We start from the raw sequence: 22,623 nt of genomic DNA on the forward strand, positions 1-22,623 counted from the left end.
CCCGGGCGTGACTAGGTTTGTCACGTCCGAATAGGTAGCCGTCATCGCGAGTCGAAAGGCGTCCTCGCGATCCATAGATTGATCTGGTGTGTCCTGCTCTACTGTCCAGGTCCTGCCGAATGTCGTATGTATAGTCCCGAGCTATTTTGTCTCTGTTTTTATGAGGCAGTGGGGCGGGCTGCTGTTCGGCCTGAGTTGCCGTTTTATCCCGACCGCAGGGTGGTCGGTCCGCCGCACTATCCCGACCACGTGGTGGTCGTTCCGCATTGCGCGAGGGAGGTATGGGCTCTGGCGCCACCTCATCGAACTAAGGTAGCAGTCTGCGTTTTGGGTAACTCTTGGCTGGACGCTTGAGGCCGTATTCTTCGGTTGCCAGGACATCAGTCCGTCTGTCAATGAGTAAGTCTTGATCAGCTTGAAGCTGTTGCTGCTTCATCTTCAGGCTTCTTGCGGTGGCTCTTAGCTGGCGCTTGAAGCGCTCCTGCTCGAGGGGTGCCTCAGGCACAATGAAATCCTCATTGCCGAGGCTCTCCTCATCCTCGGAGAGTGGATGGTAACTATCGTCATCCGGCTCCTCGGGCATGGCCTGTTTATCATGGCTAGCTTGCCCGTTGTCTCGTTCCTCCTGTTCGGATGTTGCTCCAACAAGGTCTTCATTGTTTTCGGCATCGTCCGGAGTACTATTTTCTCTGGTGCCACTGTTGCTATCTTTCGAGCGATGTGACTTAGAACGGCGTTTAGGGCGCCGGCGCTTGGATTGTGTCTCAAGAGGTTTATTCTCAACTGGATCTTCTTTGTCATCGTCATTAGCTTTTTTAGGTGTATCAACCATGTACACATCGTATGAGGAAGTGGTCGTCCATCGCCCAGTAAATGGCGGGTTTTGACCCTGCTCCTCATCGTCATCGTCGTCCATGCCGTCGATGTCTTCAGAGCCGTAATCAAGCATGTCAGTTAAGTCCTCGACAGTGGCTATGAAGTGGGTGGCGGGTGGGAAGCAAAATTCTCCGTCGTCAGCCCCTAGTTCGAACCGGACATAGTTCGGCTATGAGTCCCCCGCCAAGGACAGGTTTTTTAACGAGTTTAGCATGGCGCCCAGGGGCGAGTCTTGGAAGATGTCTGTGGTGCCGAATTCGAAAATCGATAACTGATCTAGCTCGGTGTCCGCAGGCGTCCGTGGTTCGTAACTTATAGCCGGAGACGAGTCCGGAGTTCCGTTGACGCAAATATTGCAAGGTGTCGAGTCTGTGTCAGCCCCAATGCCGCGGACTCTGTGCCCTCGGATGGCGCAATTTGCTCCGGATTGAAGGCCGTGGCAGCAACAGGAACCATCTCCTGGATGTGATCCGATGACAGATTTAAGTCATGTTCGTCGGAGCGACGGGGAGCGATCGCCGCGGTCTCAAATCCGTCGAAGATCAAGTCTCCACAGATGTCCGCGACGTAGTTCAAGCTTCCGAATCTGACCTGGTGGCCAGGGGTGTAGCTATCGATCTGCTCCAGATGGCCAAGCAAATTGGTTCGCAATACGAAGCCGCCGAATACAAAAATCTGTCCGGGGAGGAAGGTTTCTCCTTGGACAGTGTCACTATAGACGATCGAAGGGGCCATCGAAACTTTCGTCGACGGCACAGTGGAACTCTCAATGAAAGCACCAATGTCGGTGTCAAAACCGGCGGATCTCGGGTAGGGGGTCCCGAACTGTGCGTCTAAGGTCGATGGTTACAGGAGACGGGGGACACGATGTTTACCCAGGTTCGGGCCCTCTCTATGGAGGTAACACCCTACTTCCTGCTTGATTGATCTTGATGAATATGAGTATTACAAGAGTTGATCTACCACGAGATCATAATGGCTAAACCCTAGAAGCCTAGCCTATATGACTATGGTAACGAGTATGTCCTTTTCCGGACTAACGCCTCTGGTTTATATAGACACAGGGGGGATCTAGGGTTACATAGAGTCGGTTACATTAGATGGAATCTTCATAGTTGGTCACCAAGCTTGCCTTCCATGCCAAGGAGAGTCCTATCCGGACACGGGTACAGTCTTTGGCCTTCATGTCTTCACAGCCCACCAGTCCGGCCCATTGATAATAGGTCGGACGCCCGAGGACCTCTTAGTCCAGGACTCCCTCAGTCCGCACGCTTAAAGTTCTGTGACGATCGGTATTACGAGCTTATATGTTTTGATGTACCGAAGATAGTTCAGAGTCCCGGATATGATCACGGACATGACAAGGAGTCTCGAAATGGTCGAGACATAAAGATTGATATATTGGAAGCCTATATTTGGACGTCAGAAGAGTTCCGGGTGAAATCGGGATTTTACCGGAGTGCCGGAGGGGTTACCGGAACCCCTCGGCGGTTAATGGGCCTCGTTGGGCCCTAGTGGAGAGAGAGGGGCAGGCCAGGGCAGGCCGCGCACCCCCTCCCCCTCTGGTCCGAATTGGACTAGGAAAGGGGGGGCGGCGCCCCCTTTCCTTCTCCTTCTCCCCCTTCCTTTCCCCCTCCTAGTAGGAGTAGGAAAGAGGGGAGTCCTACTCCTACTCCTACTCCTACTAGGAGGAGAACTCCTCCTCCTAGCACACCCTACAGGGGCCGGCCGGCCTCCCCCCTTGCTCCTTTATATACGGGGGCAGGGGGCACCCTAGAACACACAAGTTGATCATTGATCTCTCCCACCCGTGTGTGGTGCCCCCCTCCACCATAATCCACCTCGGTCATATCATAGCGGTGCTTAGGAGAAGCCCTGTGATGGTAGCTTCATCAACATTATCACCACGCCGTCGTGCTGACGAAACTCTCCCTCGTGCTCTACTGGATCGTGAGTTCGCGGGACGTCGCCGAGTTGAACGTGTGCTGAACACGAAGGTGTCGTACGTTCGGTACTGAGGATCGGTCGATCGTGAAGACGTACGACTACATCAACCGCGTTGTCATAACGCTTCCGCTTAACGGTCTACGAGGGTATGTGGACGACACTCTCCCCTCTCGTTGCTATGCATCACCATGCTCTAGAGGAATTTTTTTGAAATTACTACATTCCCCAACAGTGGCATCCGAACCAGGTTTATGCGTAGATGTTATATGAATGAGTAGAACACAAGTGATTTGTGGGCGATATAAGTCATACTGCTTACCAGCATGTCATACTTTGGTTCAACGGTATTGTTGGATGAAGCGGCCCGGACCAACATTACGCGTACGCTTACGCGAGACTGGTTCTACGGACGTGCTTTGCACACAGGTGGCTGGCGGGTGTCAGTTTCTCCAACTTTAGTTGAACCGAGTGTGGCTACGCCCGGTCCTTGAGAAGGTTAAAACAACACTAACTTGACGAACTATCGTTGTGGTTTTGATGCATAGGTAAGAACAGTTCTTGCTCAGCCCGTAGCAGCCACGTAAAACTTGCAACAACAAAGTAGAGGACGTCTAACTTGTTTTTGCAGGGCATGTTGTGATGTGATATGGTCAAGACATGATGCTAAATTTTATTGTATGAGATGATCATGTTTTGTAACAAAGCTATCGGTAACTGGCAGGAGCAATATGGTTGTCGCTTTATTGTATGAAATGCAATCACCATGTAATTGCTTTACTTTATCACTAAGCGGTAGCGATAGTCGTAGAAGCAATAGTTGGCGAGACGACAACGATGCTACAATGGCGATCAAGGTGTCGCGCCGGTGACGATGGTGATCATGACGGTGTTGTGGAGATGGAGATCAAAGGCACAAGATGATGATGGCCATATCATATCACTTATATTGATTGTATGTGATGTTTATCCTTTATGCATCTTATTCTGCTTAGATCGACGGTGGCATTATAAGATGATCTCTCACTAAATTTTAAGGTACAAGTGTTCTCCCTGAGTATGCACCGTTGCGAAAGTTCGTCGTGCCGAGACACCGCGTGATGATCGGGTGTGATAAGCTCTACGTTCACATACAACGGGTGCAAGTCAGTTTTGCACACGCAGAATACTCGGGTTAAACTTGACGAGCCTAGCATATGCAGATATGGCCTCGGAACACTGAGACCGAAAGGTCGAGCATGAATCATATAGAAGATATGATCAACATAGTGATGTTCACCATTGAAAACTACTCCATCTCACGTGATGATCGGACATGGTTTAGTTGATTTGGATCACGTGATCATTTAGATGACTCGAGGGATGTCTTTCTAAGTGGGATTTCTTAAGTAATATGATTAATTAAACTTTAATTTATCATGAACTTAGTACATGATAGTATTTTGCTTGTCTATGTTGTTGTAGATAGATGGCCCTTGCTCTTGTTCCGTTGAATTTTAATGCGTTCCTTGAGAAAGCAAAGTTGAAAGATGATGGTAGCAATTACACGGACTGGGTCCGTAACTTGAGGATTATCCTCATTGCTGCACAGAAGAATTACGTCCTGGAAGCACCGCTGGGTGCCAGGCCTGCTGCAGATGCAACTGACGACGTTAAGAACGTCTGGCAGAGCAAAGCTGATGACTACTCGATAGTTCAGTGTGCCATGCTTTACGGCTTAGAACCGGGACTTCAACGACGTTTTGAACGTCATGGAGCATATGAGATGTTCCAGGAGTTGAAGTTAATATTTCAAGCAAATGCCCGGATTGAGAGATATGAAGTCTCCAATAAGTTCTACAGCTGCAAGATGGAGGAGAATAGTTCTGTCAGTGAACATATACTCAAAATGTCTGGGTATAATAATCATTTGATTCAACCGGGAGTTAATCTTCCGGATGATAGTGTCATTGACAGAATTCTTCAATCACTGCCACCAAGCTACAAGAGCTTTGTGATGAACTGTAATATGCAAGGGATGGATACAACAATTCCCGAGCTCTTCGCAATGCTAAAGGCTGCAGAGGTAGAAATCAAGAAGGAGCATCAAGTGTTGATGGTCAACAAGACCACTAGTTTCAAGAAAAAGGGTAAAGGGAAGAAGAAGGGAAACTTCAAGAAGAACAGCAAACAAGTTGCTGCTCAGGAGAAGAAACCCAAGTCTGGACCTAAGCCTGAGACTGAGTGCTTCTACTGCAAACAGACTGGTCACTGGAAGCGGAACTGCCCCAAGTATTTGGCGGATAAGAAGGATGGCAAGGTGAACAAAGGTATATGTGATATACATGTTATTGATGTGTACCTTACTAATGCTCGCAGTAGCACCTGGGTATTTGATACTGGTTCTGTTGCTAATATTTGCAACTCGAAACTGGGACTACGGATTAAGTGAAGATTGGCTAAGGACGAGGTGACGATGCACGTGGGAAATGGTTCCAAAGTCGATGTGATCGCGGTTGGCACGCTACCTCTACATCTACCTTCGGGATTAGTTTTAGACCTGAATAATTGTTATTTGGTGCCAGCGTTAAGCATGAACATTATATCTGGATCTTGTTTGATGCGAGACGGTTATTCATTTAAATCAGTGAATAATGGTTGTTCTATTTATATGAGTAATATCTTTTATGGTCATGCACCCTTGAAGAGTGATCTATTTTTATTAAATCTCTATAGTAGTGATACACATATTCATAATATTGAAGCCAAAATATTCAGAGTTGATAATGATAGTGCAACTTATTTGTGGCACTGCCGTTTAGGTCATATTGGTGTAAAGCGCATGAAGAAACTCCATACTAATGGACTTTTGGAATCACTTGATTATGAATCAGTTGGTATGTGCGAACCATGCCTCATGGGCAAGATGACTAAAACGGCGTTCTCAGGAACAATGGAGCGAGCAACAGATTTGTTGGAGATCATACATACTGATGTATGTGGTCCGATGAATGTTGAGGCTCGTGGCGGGTATCATTATTTTCACACCTTCACAGATGATTTGAGCAGATATGGGTATATCTACTTAATGAAACATAAGTCTGAGACATTTGAAAAGTTCAAAGAATTTCAGAGTGAAGTGGAAAATCATCGTAACAAGAAAATAAAGTTTCTACAATCTGATCGTGGAGGAGAATATTTGAGTTACGAGTATGGTCTACATTTGAAACAATGCGGAATAGTTTCGCAACTCACGCCACCCGGAACACCACAGCGTAATGGTGTGTCCGAACGTCATAGTCGTACTTTACTAGATATGGTGCGATCTATGATGTCTCTTACTGATTTACCGCTATCATTTTGGGGTTATGCTTTAGAGACGGCTGCATTCACGTTAAATAGGGCACCATCTAAATCTGTTGAGACGACGCCTTATGAACTGTGGTTTGGCAAGAAACCAAAGTTGTCATTTCTTAAAGTTTGGGGTTGCGATGCTTATGTGAAAAAAACTTCAACCTGATAAGCTCAAACCCAAATCGGAGAAATGTGTCTTCATAGGATACCCAAAGGAGACTGTTGAATACACATTGTATCACAGATCCGAAGGCAAGACATTTGTTGCTAAGAATGGATCCTTTCTCGAGAAGGAGTTTCTCTCGAAAGAAGTGAGTGGGAGGAAAGTAGAACTTGATGAGGTAACTGTACCTACTCCCTTATTGGAAAGTAGTTCATCACATAAATCTGTTCCTGTGACTCCTACACCAATTAGTGAGGAAGCTAATGATGATGATCATGTAACTTCAGATCAAGTCACTACTGAACTTCGTAGGTCAACCAGAGTAAGATCTGCACCAGGGTGGTATGGTAATCCTGTTCTGGAGGTCATGTTACTTGACCATGATGAACCTACGAACTATGAGGAAGCGATGATAAGCCACGATTCTGCAAAATGGCTTCATGAAATCTGAGATTGGATCCATGTATGAGAACAAAGTGTGGACTTTGGTTGACTTTCCCGATGATCGGCAAGCCATAGAGAATAAATGGATCTTCAAGAAGAAGACTGACGCTGACGGTAATGTTACTGTCTACAAACCTCGACTTGTTGCGAAAGGTTTTCGACAAGTTCAAGGAGTTGACTACGATGAGACTTTCTCACTCATAGCGATGCTTAAGTCTGTCCGAATCATGTTAGCAATTGCCGCATTTTGTGATTATGAAATTTGGCAAATGGATGTTAAAACTGCATTCCTGAATGGATTTTTGGAAGAAGAGTTGTATATGATGCAACCAGAAGGTTTTGTCGATCCAAAGGGAGCTAACAAAGTGTGCAAGCTCCAGCGATCCATTTATGGACTGGTGCAAGCCTCTCGGAGTTGGAATAAACGTTTTGATAGTGTGATCAAAGCATATGGTTTTATACAGACTTTTGGAGAAGCCTATATTTACAGGAAAGTGAGTGGGAGCTCTGTAGCATTTCTAATATTATATGTGGATGACATATTGCTAATTGGAAATGATATAGAATTTCTGGATAGCATAAAAGGATACTTGAATAAGATTTTTTCAATGAAAGACCTCGGTGAAGCTGCTTACATATTGGGCATCAAGATCTATAGAGATAGATCAGGACGCTTAATTGGACTTTCACAAAGACCATACCTTGTCAAAGTTTTGAAAAAGTTCAAAATGGATCAAGCAAAGAAAGGGTTCTTGCCTATGTTACAAGGTGTGAAGTTGAGTCAGACTCAATGCCCGACCACTGCAGAAGATAGAGAGAAAATGAAAAGTGTTCCTTATGCTTCAGCCATAGGCTCTATCATGTATGCAATGCTGTGCACCAGACCTGATGTGTGCCTTGCTATTAGCTTAGCAGGGAGGTACCAAAGTAATCCAGGAATGGATTACTGGACAGCGGTCAAGAACATCCTAAAATACCTAAAAAGGACAAAGGATATGTTTCTCGTTTATGGAGGTGACAAAAGAGCTCGTCGTAAATGGTTACATCGATGCAAGCTTTGACACTGATCCGGACGATTCTAAATCGCAAACAAGATACGTGTTTACATTGAACGGTGGAGCTGTTAGTTGGTCCAGTTCTAAACAAAGCGTCGTGGCGGGAACTACGTGTGAAGCGGAGTACATAGCTGCTTCAGAAGCAGCAAATGAAGGAGTCTGGATGAAGGAGTTCCTATCCGATCTAGGTGTCATACCTAGTGCATCGGGTCCAATGAAAATCTTTTGTGATAATACTGGTGCAATTGCTTTGGCAAAGGAATTCAGATTTCATAAGAGAACCAAGCACATCAAGAGACGGTTCAATTCCATCCGGGATCAAGTCCAGGTGGGAGACATAGAGATTTGCAAAATACATACGGATCTTGTCGGGGATATGCCCCGCGGCGTAAACCAGCCGGAAGTATAACCCGGCCGGACTTGGCGGTTTATTTGAGACCCCACTGACACTTGGTGATTTACTGGCGACCCGCCCTGACCTGGCGGTTTACAAGCAACCCGCCTAGTCATTATGACTCACTGGTGACCCGGCGGGTGGGTCAGAGGAACGACAAGACCCGGTGGCCCAGAAGGCGGTTTATGGAAGGACGGCTTATGTTATGGTGGGCCGGTTTATGAGGAAAGCATAAGGAATATTCTCCTACAAAGGAAGCAAGACTAGGACTCCACTTGTAATAGAGTAATCCTAATCCAACTAGGACTAGTCATGTAAATCGCCCCTTCAACTTATATAAGGAGGGGCAAGGCTCTCCAAAGAGGGACAGACAAGAAACAGGCAAGAAGAAACAATCTCTAGGGCAAGACACAAAGAGCCGGTTTACCAGCGACTCCTTCATGATGATAATGAGACCTAGCCTCAAATAGCATATAGGGCTATTACCGGATGATGTTTCCCGAGGCCCGAAGCTGTCTAAACCCTTGTCTTGTGTTGCGTTTCTCGATTCCGCTCAACCCCTCTCAAGCTACCACATAGATGCATTGGCCTCATGACTAAGTCCTCTCACTAGGACATCTGCCGTGACAATACCTTGACAGATCTGAATGTTGCAGACCCGTTGACTAGCCTCTTCCACGAGCAAAACATGATCAGCACCAAGACTCCATGGGTGTTAGAATCACTACTGTATAATCTAGATTATTGACTCTAGTGCAAGTGGGAGACTGAAGGAAATATGCCCTAGAGGCAATAATAAAGTTATTATTTATTTCCTCATATCATGAAATGTTTATTATTCATGCTAGAATTGTATTAACCGGAAACATTATACATGTGTGAATACATATACAAACATAGTGTCACTAGTATGCCTCTACTTGACTAGCTCGTTAATCAAAGATAGTTCAGTTTCCTAGCCATAGACATGAGTTGTCATTTGATTAATGGGATCACATCATTAGGAGAATGATGTGATTGACTTGACCCATTCCGTTAGCTTAGCACTTGATCATTTAGTTTACTGCCATTGCTTTCTTCATGACTTATACATGTTCCTATGACTATGAGATTATGCAACTCCCGATTACCGGACGAACACTTTGTGTGCTACCAAACGTCACAACATAACTGGGTGATTATAAAGGTGCTCTACAGGTGTCTCCGATGGTACTTGTTGAGTTGGCATAGATCGAGATTAGAATTTGTCCCTCCGATTGTCGGAGAGGTATCTCTGAGCCCTCTCGGTAATGCACATCACTATAAGCCTTGCAAGCAATGTGACTAATAAGCTAGTTGCGGGATGATGCATTACGGAACGAGTAAAGAGACTTGCCGGTAACGAGATTGAGCTAGGTATTGAGATACCGACGATCGAATCTCAGGCAAGTAACATATCGATGACAAAGGGAACAACGTATGTTGTTATGCGGTTTAACCGATAAAGATCTTCGTAGAATATATAGGAACCAATATGAGCTTCCAGGTTCCGCTATTGGTTATTGAACGGAGACGTGTCTCGGTCATGTCTACATAGTTCTCGAACCCGTAGGGTCCACACGCTTAAAGTTCTGTGACGATCGGTATTATGAGTTTATATGTTTTGATGTACCGAAGATAGTTCGGAGTCCCGGATATGATCGCGGACATGACGAGGAGTCTCGAAATGGTCGAGACATAAAGGTTGATAAATTGGAAGCCTATATTTGGACGTCGGAAGAGTTCCGGGTGAAATCGGGATTTTACCGGAGTGCCGGAGGGGTTACCGGAACCCCCAGGGGGTAATGGGCCTAGTTGGGCCCTAGTGGAGAGAGAGGAGCCGGCGATGGCAGGCCGCGCGCCCCCTCCCCCGCTGGTCCGAATTGGACTAGGAAAGGGGGGGCGGCGCTCCCCTTTCCTTCTTCTTCCCCCCTTCCTCTCCCCCCTCCTAGTAGGAGTAGGAATGAGGGGAGTCCTACTCCTACTAGGAGGAGAACTCCTCCTCCTGGTGCGCCCTACAGGGGCCGGCCGGCCTCCCCCTTGCTCCTTTATATACGGGGGCAGGGGGCACCCTAGAACACACATGTTGATCATTGATCTCTCCCAGCCGTGTGCGGTGCCCCCCTCCACCATAATCCACCTAGGTCAAATCGTAGCGGTGCTTAGGCGAAGCCCTGCGACGGTAGCTTAATCAACATCGTCACCACGCCGTCGTGCTGACGAAACTCTCCCTCGAGCTCTACTGGATCGTGAGTTCGCGGGACGTCACCGAGCTGAACGTGTGCTGAACGCGGAGGTGCCGTACGTTCCGTACTGAGGATCGGTCGATCGTGAAGACGTACGACTACATCAACCGCGTTGTCATAAAGCTTGTGCTTAATGGTCTACGAGGGTACGTGGACGACACTCTCCCCTCTTGTTGCTATGCATCACCATGATCTTGCGTGTACGTAGGAATTTTTTTGATATTACTACGTTCCCCAACAAATGGCGCCCAAGAAGCAGTTTAATACGGTTTTTAAATATAAAACACTCATCACAAAGGTTTTAGTTAGAACACCCGTATGCAAAACCGACAACTTCCCGAGGAAGCCAAGGGAAAATGGCAGGATTTGTGCAGCTCTTGATCGCAAACGTTTTAGTTAGAACACATGTATGCAAACCGACTGCTTCCCCAGGAAGCCAGGAGAAAATGTGTCGAGTAGGATTTCTGCAGCTCTTGATCGCAAACGTTTTAGATAGAACACCCGTATGCAAAGTGAGAGCTATGGTCTTCCCCCTTAAGTCGAGGGAAAATTCCCAGCGCGGGATTTGCGCATCCCTTCAACGCAAACGGTTGTTTTGGATGACCCGTGCGCAACCACGTACAAACAATTTGGTAAGATTTGCATCTGTCATATTGGGTATGTTGCCATTTGTCAAACTGGAAAGATTGACATTTTTTGATCTAGTAACATTGCCATTTTTCAATCCTTGTAACACTACGATTTGTCAAAATATGCAGCTAGAAATCACTAGCACTATCTAATTTTTGCAACTAAAATTCAGTAATTAAGCATATATTTCATTCATAGATTAAGCAGTCGTTCTTAATTTATACAAACAGTTCAACTCGACAGCTGAACCGACCAAACTTTTCCCCAATTGTTGCCAACCACGTACTGAAATAGCTAGTTCAACTATATATACTAGATAATTTTAAGTACGTTGTACAGTTCCAACACATATATAGTCAGATGAACTGAACAAAATAGCCCCTAAATACTACTACTACTATGGAGGGGCTTTGTGCTACTTCCGGCAGCCTCTCCTCTGCCGAGCATGCTCAGTAAGAGGCAAAGGAGGAGGGGGAGCCTACCGACGAGCTGGGCAACTGCAATACGGTGCCTGCCGCTGCTGCACGTTCAACGACGCTCGCCAGCTCGAACACCCACTGCTGCTCCAGATGATCCCTCTCGAAGCGGCCGGACTGCTTGTAGATCTCCTGATTCCTCGCCTTTGCGTCGGCGTGTGCTGCAGCCACGGCAAGGCTCGTTGCATGCTTGACGAGGCGCTCCTCCTCCTCCCACACGAACTCGATGTAGCACGCAAGGTCGCTGATGCATGTCCGGGCCTCCACCTCTGCCTCCCTCCTTCGGGCGACGGTGGCGGAGCGGGTGATGATTACTACCTAATGAGACCTTGAAGAGGAAAGGGTGATGCAACAAAGTAGCGTAAGCATTTCCCTCAGTTTTTGAGAACCAAGGTATCAATCCAGTAGGAGGCCACACGCAAGTCCCTCGTACCTACACAAACAAATAAGAACCTTGCAACCAATGCGATAAAGGGGTTGTCAATCCCTTCACGGCCACTTGCAAAAGTGAGATCTGATAGAGATGATAAGATAATATTTTTGGTATTTTTATGATAAAGATTAAAACTAAAGATTGCAAAATAAACGGCACCAGAAATAGCTAGTTGTTGGGAGATTAATATGATGGAAAATAGACCCGGGGGCCATAGGTTCCACTAGTGGCTTCTCTCAAGATAGCATATGTATTACGGTGGGTGAACAAATTACTGTCGAGCAATTGATAGAATTGAGCATAGTTATGAGAATATCTAGGTATGATCATGTATATAGGCATCAGGTCCGCAACAAGTAGACCGACTCCTGCCTGCATCTACTACTATTACTCCACGCATCGACCTCTATCCAGCATGCATCTAGAGTATTAAGTTCATAAGAACAGAGTAACACATTAGGCAGATATGATGTAGAGGGATAAACTCATGCAATATGATATAAACCCCATCTTTTTATCGTCGATGGAAACAATGCAATATGTGTCGTTTCCCCTTCTGTCACTAGGATCGAGCAACGCAAGATTGAACCCAAAGCTAAGCACTTCTCCCATTGCAAGAAAGATCAATCTAGTAGGCCAAACCAAACTGATAATTCAAAGTGACTTGCAAAGATAACCAATCACACATAAAAGAATTCAGAGAAGATTCAAATATTGTTCATAGATAATCTTGATCATAAACCCACAATTCATCAGATCTCGACAACACACCGCAAAAAGAGTTACATCGAATAGATCTCCAAGAAGATCGAGGAGAACTTTGTATTGAGATCCAAAGAGAGAGAAGAAGCCATCTAGCTAATAACTATGGACCCAAAATTCATCATGGCGCCCCCACCCGCCCACCCCAAAACCCTAGCCCTCCGGCGATCTTCACTTATCACCAATAATTTGGTGATCCAATCCACTCCTCTTGTTTGGCGCATCAAGATCTTTCTCCTCATGTCTTTGGAGATGGATTCCTCTCTTGGATCTACCCTTGGCTTGGATTTCTCCAAGGGTAGAGTTTTTGCAGATGAGATCTACAAGGCTTCTGGTCTCACCGTTCATCCGATGAATGATAGAGGAGCTTTCACCCTAGTGGTTTCTTTCAGCAGACATGATTTCAGGCTTTCTGAGGATTTTGTGGCCGCAGCGCTTGAATCTGCATTGGGTGGATCTGCCATTGATCTTTGGGTCACACGCATTGCCGACAAGGTATTTAGTTTTAATGTCTCGTGCAAAGATGTTGGCTTTTACATTGTTGATACTAGATCCTATTCTTGCCCACAATTCAAATGTTATTTTCATCTGTGGGGCAATGGGGGTCCGAATTGGTATCGCGAGTTCAGAATTTGGAAGAAAGAATGTGATGTCGAATGGGTTTTAGTTAGTCCCTCCAAGCAAAGGGCGGCCTTGGGACTTCTTGCAATGCATAAGCCTCCAGCTAAATCAGCTTTTAAGTCTCGATCTGCTGTCCGAAAGAACTTATCTTTTGCTATATTTCAAAATTATGACGTGTGCAAGGGATATAGATATCATGCATCTGCTGATTGCATTGCTGACATTGAGAGTGCTGGTTATGAGATTTCTGATAGGGAGCACGTGGTTATTCATCCGCCATCACCGGTTGATCTCAATTGGACCTTAGCTTCGCCACCGATCGTTTTTGGCACGGTGAGCTCGTCGGTGATCCAACAGCGTTCTGTTGCGGAGGGTTCTGCCTCGGAAATTACACCGTCTAGTCCGGGCGGGAATTCAGGCTCTTTGAACCAGCCTAGTTTGGGCCCATCTTCGCCCGGCCCAGTTGTGCCTAGTTCATCTCAAGCTGAGGCCTCGTTTGAGCAAATGATCAATAACATGGTTGATGAAATCGTTACGTGTCAGCTATGTTTCAAGCAAGGACATTTTTCCTCTGCGTGCACGTCAACTCTAAAGTGCTTGGGTTTTTCTCGGGTGGGTCATTCGTGACAGGATTGCACCCGTTTTGCTAAGCGTTTGGGTCTGGTTTGGAAACCCAAACCCGCTGGCGTTCCAGTTTCCGAGGTTCAAGCTACAGCAGCCGGAAATATCTCTTTGACAGGATATCTACCTAACTTGGACTCTTCGGCTTTCATTGCACCGGCCTCTTCGCCCAATTCCATCCACCTTGGCCCCTCAACTCCTCCGGGCTCTCCTACACCGACACCACCTCCGCCACCAAAATCGCCATTGCCACTGCCTGCCATGGCCAACTTTCCGCTCGATCCAATGCAGTTTGTTCCTGCTGGCCACCATATCATTGATGCTCGAGATGCGCGTTGGCCACGCACATATGTGACGCCGCACGTCCCCATTGTGCGCCGCCACGAGGATTACATGCTTACTGAAGGGATGCCTCTGCCGGAGGCCAACGAGATTGGAGCTGCTCGTGAGGAAGTGGCTGACTGGTTGGAGGCTCATGGATATCAGGTTCGGTCCATGCAACCTTGGATCAATGCTGTAGGTTTGTTCAGAGTTAGAGACCCGGCGGTGCGTTTTTCTCTTCTCTAGTTACCTCCGCAGCACCTTGGAAACGACCGATTTGTTCGCTTTATGAAGCATGATGAGGGAGAGGGTTTCCGTGGAGCTCAGGGTTTTCGTCAGGGGCTGATTATGATGCTGGGTATCCCTTTAGATCTGCGCAATACGGATACCATCAGGGCTGCAGTAAATACCTTTGGCAAGTTTCATCATTGGAATAGCCAGGATCCCTACTTAGTCAGAACTCTTGTTTTTGCCTCCTTTCCTGAAGATGCTCTTGTTCCACGAGATGTGGTTTTCAATGACTATGCTACTTGGGGTGGGGCCCGTGTGTCATGGACTGCCACTATTTACATTCTTGGCGCCAACTTTGCAGAACAGATGCCGCATGATGAGGATTGGATGCCTATTAATGGAAACCCGCATCCTCTGCCTGGGGTGCCTTTGCCAGAGCTCCCTCCTTTCATTTTGCCCCCATACCCTGCTATGGGATGGAATGATGTGCCACCTCCTCCTCCTGAGCACCCAGACATGGGGGATAACAACTGGGGCAATGCAGCTTGGGGAGAGGATGAGGAGATTGCTCAAGACAATGTGGAAGTGGAGCAGCAGTCCATGGTTTTGGATCTCTCTGATGATTTCTCTGTATCTGTGGAGCAAGCTATTCAGCCAAACTTTGTGCTGGTTTTTGATGTGGAGCAAAATGCTGAACCTCCAGCTGGGCAGGAGCAACCTCTGGTGGAGGAGCCTGTGTATAACCCTGAGGACTGGGCCATGGTGGTCTACAACCCTCCTCCTGCTGCTGATCATGTTGCTGAACCTATTGCTATTGAGGAGCTTCTGGTTGCCAACATTGCTGCTAACAAAGTCTTTTTTGGACCTGAGTTGCCACCAGAGATGGCTCTGAGGAGAAAGTTTGAGATCTTACTGCAGTCTGACTTCAACTTTCAGCTCACCAAACCTGTTGAGATGCTGCCTGTCAGGTCCTCCATGCTGACCAAGAGAAGTTGGGATCTGGCTTTTGAGGTGCCAATGATTACCTATCAAACATCTGTGCAAGAGCAGAGGCCTGTGGCAAGGGCACTTTTTCCTTCTTTGGAAATTACTGACACAGAGGAAATACAGCCTGAGATTGCTCCTGTATCTGTGGATATCTCTGATCAGGAACACAGGAAAATTAGAAGGCCAAGGAAAACATTGGCACCAACCCCAATTGTGGAGACTTCTGTCAGGAGGTGCACCAGGGGGTCCTTGCAGAGAGATGGTTTCAAGCCAGTCTTCCAGGAGCTACCTATGCAGTCCAAGAGGAGGAAGCCAAAGCCCAAGCCTTTCTCTACCACAGGGTCTGACAACCTGCAGGATGAGCAACGATCTTCCACCTCCAACTCCTATCAACAAGCTACAGCAGATTGGCAAGGAGCTTGGCATTGCAGATGATCTCCTTTCTGTGGAGACGCTTATGGCTGATCCCACTGCTACTCCTAAAAATGATGCAAATGTGTAGTGACATACTAGCTAGTGGGGGGTGGCTCATGTCTTTCTTTGGTCCTCTTTTGTCAGGGATATGGTCTTATTTTGGTCCCTGTAATATTTTAAGTGTGTCTTGTTGGACTCATGTTACTATTGCTGGCATTATGTGCCACCAGACTTTATTATCTCCTCATAGGTGTTTTAATGAGTAAGGCATGTAAAAGCTGGAATGTTTTATGCTGGAATGTTAGAGGATTGAACTCTGATGCAAGGAAAAGGGCTGTCAGGCAGAAACTGGATGAGAGTCAATGTGCTGTTGCTTGTTTCCAAGAAACTAAGTGTAGCTCTTTTGATTATAGATCTATTAGATTCTTTTGCCCCAAAAGATTTGATAGCTTTGCTTTCTCCCCATCTCTGGGAGCTTCTGGGGGCATCTTGGTGGTTTGGAATTCATCCATTTTTTGGGGCACTATGATTGAGATTCAGCCTTTTGCTATTCTAGTTGAGTTTGTCTCTAAGCAGAATAATGAGAAATGGTCCTTAGTTTCAGCTTATGGCCCTTGTCAAGGGGAAGCTAGAGATAATTTTGTCAGCTGGCTTTATAACCTGCATATACCTATGGATGATAATTGGCTTCTGGTGGGTGATTTCAACTTTATAAGATCTCTGGAGAACAGGAATTTGCCAGGGGGGACCTGAATGATATCTTCATTTTCAATGAAATCATTGCCCATCTGGGTTTGCTTGAGCTGCCTCTTAAAGGAAGATCTTACACATGGTCTAATATGCAAGATAGCCCACTTTTAGAATAGTTGGATTGGTTCTTCACTTCTGCAGATTGGATTTCTTCTTACCCCATGACTGAAGTTTTGCCCCTGGCCAGAACAGCTTCTGACCATGTGCCATGTGTTGTCACAATTAAAATCTCTATTCCTAAATCTAAAATATTTAGGTTTGAGAACTTCTGGGTTGAGCTTGAGGGATTTATGGAATGTGTTCAACAGTCATGGCAGAAAACCTCACATAAATCTCATATCACTGCTAGGATTGCTGATAAGTTTAAGAGTTTAAGAGGTGCTCTTAAGAAGTGGCAATTGAATTTTTCCAAGCTGAAAATTTTGATAGCCAAATGCAATGAGGTCATTTTGTGTCTTGATGGCCTTGAGGAGCTAAGGCCTTTATTCAGACCTGAATTTAACTTCAGGAAGGTAGTCAAGTTGCATGTGGAGCAACTCTTACATCTTGAGTTTGTTTATTGGAAAAAGAGGTGCACAATTAGATATATTAAAGTTCCTGGTGAAAATACCAAATTCTTCCATGCTATGGCCACTGAGAGGCATAGAAGAAACTCTATTGCTTCCTTGAAGGACACTAATGGGACAATTGTCTCTAATCACTCTCAGATGGAGGGCATCATTTGGAACTGTTTCAAGAATAGAATGGGAGTATCTAATGGAGTTGTCATGGGTTTTGATCTCAGCAAGTTGCTTAAGCCAGTTGAAGGGTTGGATTTTCTTACTGAACCCTTCACTAAGGAGGAAATGGATGACACTGTCAAACTTATGCCCATAGACAAAGCACCTGGTCCTGATGGTTTTAATGGTTTGTTCTTTAAGAAGTGCTGGCACATTATCTGTCATGATTTCTATGAGTTGGCTGAGGCTTTTCATTCCGGTACTGCAAATTTGGAAAATATCAATGGCTCTTATATCACTCTGATCCCAAAAAAATTGAATCCTGAAGGGACTGGTGATTATAGACCAATTTCCTTGACTGGGATGGGTCTTAAGTTTCTGTCTAAGATGGCTGCAAATAGGTTCCAAAAGATAATTATGGCATGCATACATAAAAATCAGTATGGCTTTATAAAGAGCAGGACTATCCAGGACTGCATTGGCTGGTCCGTGGAATATTTGCATCAGTGCCATCAATCTAAGAGGCCTATTGTGATTCTTAAGCTGGATTTTGAAAAGGCTTTTGACTCAATTGAGCATGAAACCATTTTGCAGATTCTTAAATACAAAGGCTTCAATCAGAAATGGATTCTCTGGGTCAAACAGCTTCTTTCCACTGGGACATCGTCAGTCCTTCTAAATGGTGTACCTGGTAGGCAGTTCCTTTGTAAAAAGGGGGTTAGACAGGGAGACTGTCTCTCACCATTACTCTTTGTTATTGCTGCTGATCTTCTACAAACAATGGTGAATGATATGTTCAGGAGGGGAATTTCGAAATTGCCAATTCCATGCCATGACCAGGATTATCCCATTGTGCAATATGCTGATGATACTCTCATTATCTTACCAGCAGATAGAATGCAACTCTTGGCTTTGAAGGACATGCTACAAGTGTTCTCAAGATCAACAGGGCTAGTTGTTAACTTCCACAATTCTTCTATGATTCCCATAAATGTTGATGAGGATGCTATCATTGAGTTGGCTGCTGCTTTTGGTTGTCAAGTGGGTAAAATGCCTTTCACATATCTTGGCTTACCTGTTGGCACTACAAGGCCTAAAATGGTGGATTTTATGCCACTTGTGGATTGTATGGAGAGAAGGATGATAGCTAGCTCCTCTTTTCTTAATCAAGGGGAGAGACTCCAGTTTCTGAATTCTGCTCTGTCCTCCATGCCAATTTTTTATCTTGCTAGTTTGCTGGCACCTGCTGGAATTTTAAAGCAACTAGAGAGAATTCAGAGGCAGTGTTTATGGAGAAAGCATAGGGATGAGCCAGCTCCATCCTTGGCTGCTTGTGATCTCATTTGTAGGCCTAAGAACAAAGGTGGTTTGGGAATTTTGAACCTGGGGGTGCAGAACATGGCACTTTTGCTCAAGCATTTGCATAACTTCTTAAATAGGAGGGATTTGCCTTGGGTCTCTCTTATTTGGGACACATATTATCATTATTCAGTGCCACAAGGTACTGACAGTTGTGGTTCTTTTTGGTGGAAGGATATTTTTAAGTTGATGGATCATTATAGGAACACAACCTGGGTTCAAGTTAATTGTGGGAGCACTGCTCTGTTCTGGTCTGACAAGTGGAAGATTGGTGAATCAGTTGAACCCTTGCAGATTAGGTTCCCTAGGCTTTTCTCCTATGTGAAAGATCCCTGGATCACTGTTTATGAAGCCTTTCAATCTCAGGATAGGGTTAACATGTTTCACTTGCCTTTATCTGCACAAGCATATCAGGAATTTTTGACAGTTCAAAATCTTATGGTTTCTTGTAGTAGAGACTTGGAGGTCAAGGATTCTTGGTTCTGGCAGGGGACATGTAATGCTTTTAAGCCCAAGCTGTTCTACTCTCTTATGCATTCAAACATGTCATTTAACCCTCTCCTTCTGTGGATTTGGAGATCATCCTGCACAATGAAAATCAAAGTGTTTGCTTGGATGTTAATCATGGACAGGTTAAATACAAAAGACATGGTGGAAAGAAGGCATTGGCATATGGATGATGGAGTATTTTGTCTCCTTTGCAGCTTCACGACTAGAGAGACCAGGAATCGTCTGTTTTTTGAATGCAACTTCAGTGTCAGAATATGGAATTACCTGCAAATCACATGGTCACCTGGGAATGACATGTCTGATATTGTTTTGCAAGCTAAACAGGACTTTGCAAAGCCTTTTTTCACTGAAGTTGTTTTTATTGCTTGCTGGAACATATGGATAATCAGGAATGCAAAGGTGTTTAGGCATGAGAGGCAGAGTTTCAACAAGTGGAGGAGTGCTTTTATCCATGATATTTTGCTAATGCAGCACATAGTTAAGGCTAGGTACAAGGAAGAGCTTCTTAAGTGGATTTCCTTTCTTCCTCCTTGAGGTTTTGTATCTCTAGATCTTTAGTTTTTAGTTTTCTCTTCTGATTACCCCTTGTAATCCTTGTATATTGTATGCTACTTTGTTTTGAAATAAAGTTTTGAATGCTGTGGGGGGTTTTCCCTACAGTCACCAGTCAAAAAAAACTATGGACCCGAAGGTCTGTGGTAAACTACTCACACATCATCGGAGAGGCTATGGTATTGATGTAGAAGCCCTCCGTGATCGATGCCCCCTCCGGCGGATCGCTGGAAAAGGCCCCAAGATGGGATCTCATGGGTACAGAAGGTTGCGGCTGTGGAAATAGGGTTTCGTGGTGCCCCTGGATGGTTTCGGGGTACGTAGGTATATATAGGAGAAGTAGGTCCGTGGAGCCACGAGGGGCCCACGAGGGTGGGGGCGCGCCTCCCTGCCTCGTGGCCTCCTCGGTTGTTTCTTGACGTCCACTCCAAGTCCTCTGGATCACTTTTTTTTCCAAAAGTAACTCTCCCGAAGGTTTCATTCCATTTGGACTCCGTTTGATATTCCTTTTCTGCAAAACACTAAAATAGGCAAAAAAAACAACAAGTTGCACTGGGCCTTGGGTTAGTAGGTTAGTCCCAAAAATAATATAAAAGTGTATAATAAAGCCCATTAAACATCCAAAACAGAATATATAATAGCATGGAACAATAAAAAATTATAGATATGTTGGAGACGTATCAAGCATCCCCAAGCTTAATTCCTGCTCCTCCTCGAGTAGGTAAATGATAAAAACAGAATTTTTGATTTGGAATGCTCTCTAGCATATTCTTCAATGTAATTTTCTTTATTGTGGCATCAATGTTCAGATCCGAAAGATTCAAGATAAAGGTTTAATGTTGACATAAAAATAATAATACTTCAAGCATGCTATCCAAGCAATTATGTCTTATCAAAATAACATAGCCAAAGAAAGCTTATCCCTACATTTTCGTCACACAAAAATTCCCACTAGTATATGAAAGTGACAAAATAAGAGACTCTCTATCATGAAGATCATGGTGCTACTTTGAAGCACAAGTGTGGAAAAAGGATAGTAACATTGTCCCTTCTCTCTTTTTCTCTCATTTTTTTATTTTTTTATTTGGGCCTTCCTTTTTTTCTTTCGGCCTTTTTTTTTTCTTTCGTCCGGAGTCTCATCCCGACTTATGGGGGAATCATAGTCTCCATCATCCTTTCCTTACATGGGACGATGCTCTAATGATGATCATTACACATTTATTTACTTACAACTCAATAATTACAACTCGATACTTAGAACAAAATATGAGTCTATGTGAATGCCTCCGGTGGTGTACCGGGATATGCAATGAATCAAGAGTGACATGTATGAAAAATTAAGCATGGTGGCTTTGCCACAAATACGATGTCAACTACATGATCATGCAAGGCAATATGACAATGATGATGCGTGTCATAATAAACGGAACGGTGGAAAGTTGCATGGCAATATATCTTGGAATGGCTATGGAAATGCCATAATAGGTAGGTATGGTGGCTGTTTTGAGGAAGATATAAGGAGGCTTATGTGTGATAGAGTGTGTCATATCACTGGGTTTGGATGCACCGGCGAAGTTTGCACCAACTCTCAAGGTGAGAAAGGGCAATGCACGGTACCGAAGAGGCTAGCAATGATGGAAGGGTGAGAGTGCGTATAATCCATGGACTCAACATTAGTCATAAAGAACTCACATACTTATTGAAAAAATCTACAAGTCATCAAAACCAAGCACTACGCGCATGCTCCTAGGGGGATAGATTGGTAGGAAAAGACCATCGCTCGTCCCCGACCGCCACTCATAAGGAAAGCAATCAAAGAACACCTCATGCTTCAAATTTGTCACACAACGTTTACCATACGTGCATGCTACGGGACTTGCAAACTTCAACACAAGTATTTCTCAATTTCACAATTACTCAACTAGCACACATCTAATATTACCACCTTTATATCTCAAAACAGCTATCAAGTATCAAACTTCTCTTAGTATTCAATGCACTTTAAAGTTTTTATCTTGGATGCCTATCATATTAGGACTAATTTTATAACCAAAGCAAATTACCATGCTGTTCTAAAGGACTCTCAAAATAATATAAGTGAAGCATGAGAGATAAATTATTTCTATAAAATAAAACCACCGTCGTGCTCTAAAAAGATATAAGCGAAGCACTAGAGCAAAATTATCTAACTCAAAAGATATAAGTGAAGCACATAGAGTATTCTAATGGATTACGATTCATGTGTGTCTCTCTCAAAAGGTGTGTACATAAAGGATGATTGTGGTAAACTAAAAAGCAAAGACTCAAATCATACAAGACGCTCCAAGCAAAACACATATCATGTGGTGAATAAAAATATAGCTCCAAGTAAAATTACCGATGGACGAAGACAAAAGAGGGGATGACTTCCGGGGCATCCCCAAGCTTAGGATTTTTGGTTGTCCTTGGATTTTACCTTGGGGTGCCTTGGGCATCCCCAAGCTTATGCTCTTGCCACTCCTTGTTCCATAATCCATCAAATCTTTACCCAAAACTTGAAAACTTCATAACACAAAACTTAACAGAAAATCTCGTGAGCTCCGTTAGCGAAAGAAAACAAAACACCACTTTAAGGTACTGTAATGAACTCATTATTTATTTATATTGGTGTTAAACCTACTGTATTACAACTTCTCTATGGTTCATAAACTCCATTACTAGCCATAGATTCATCAAAATAAGCAAACAACACATGGAAAACAGAATCTGTCAAAAACAGAGCTGT

The sequence above is a fragment of the Aegilops tauschii genome, chromosome 1 (genome assembly GCF_002575655.3).
Source record: "Aegilops tauschii subsp. strangulata cultivar AL8/78 chromosome 1, Aet v6.0, whole genome shotgun sequence".
NCBI classification, from domain to species: domain Eukaryota; kingdom Viridiplantae; phylum Streptophyta; class Magnoliopsida; order Poales; family Poaceae; genus Aegilops; species Aegilops tauschii.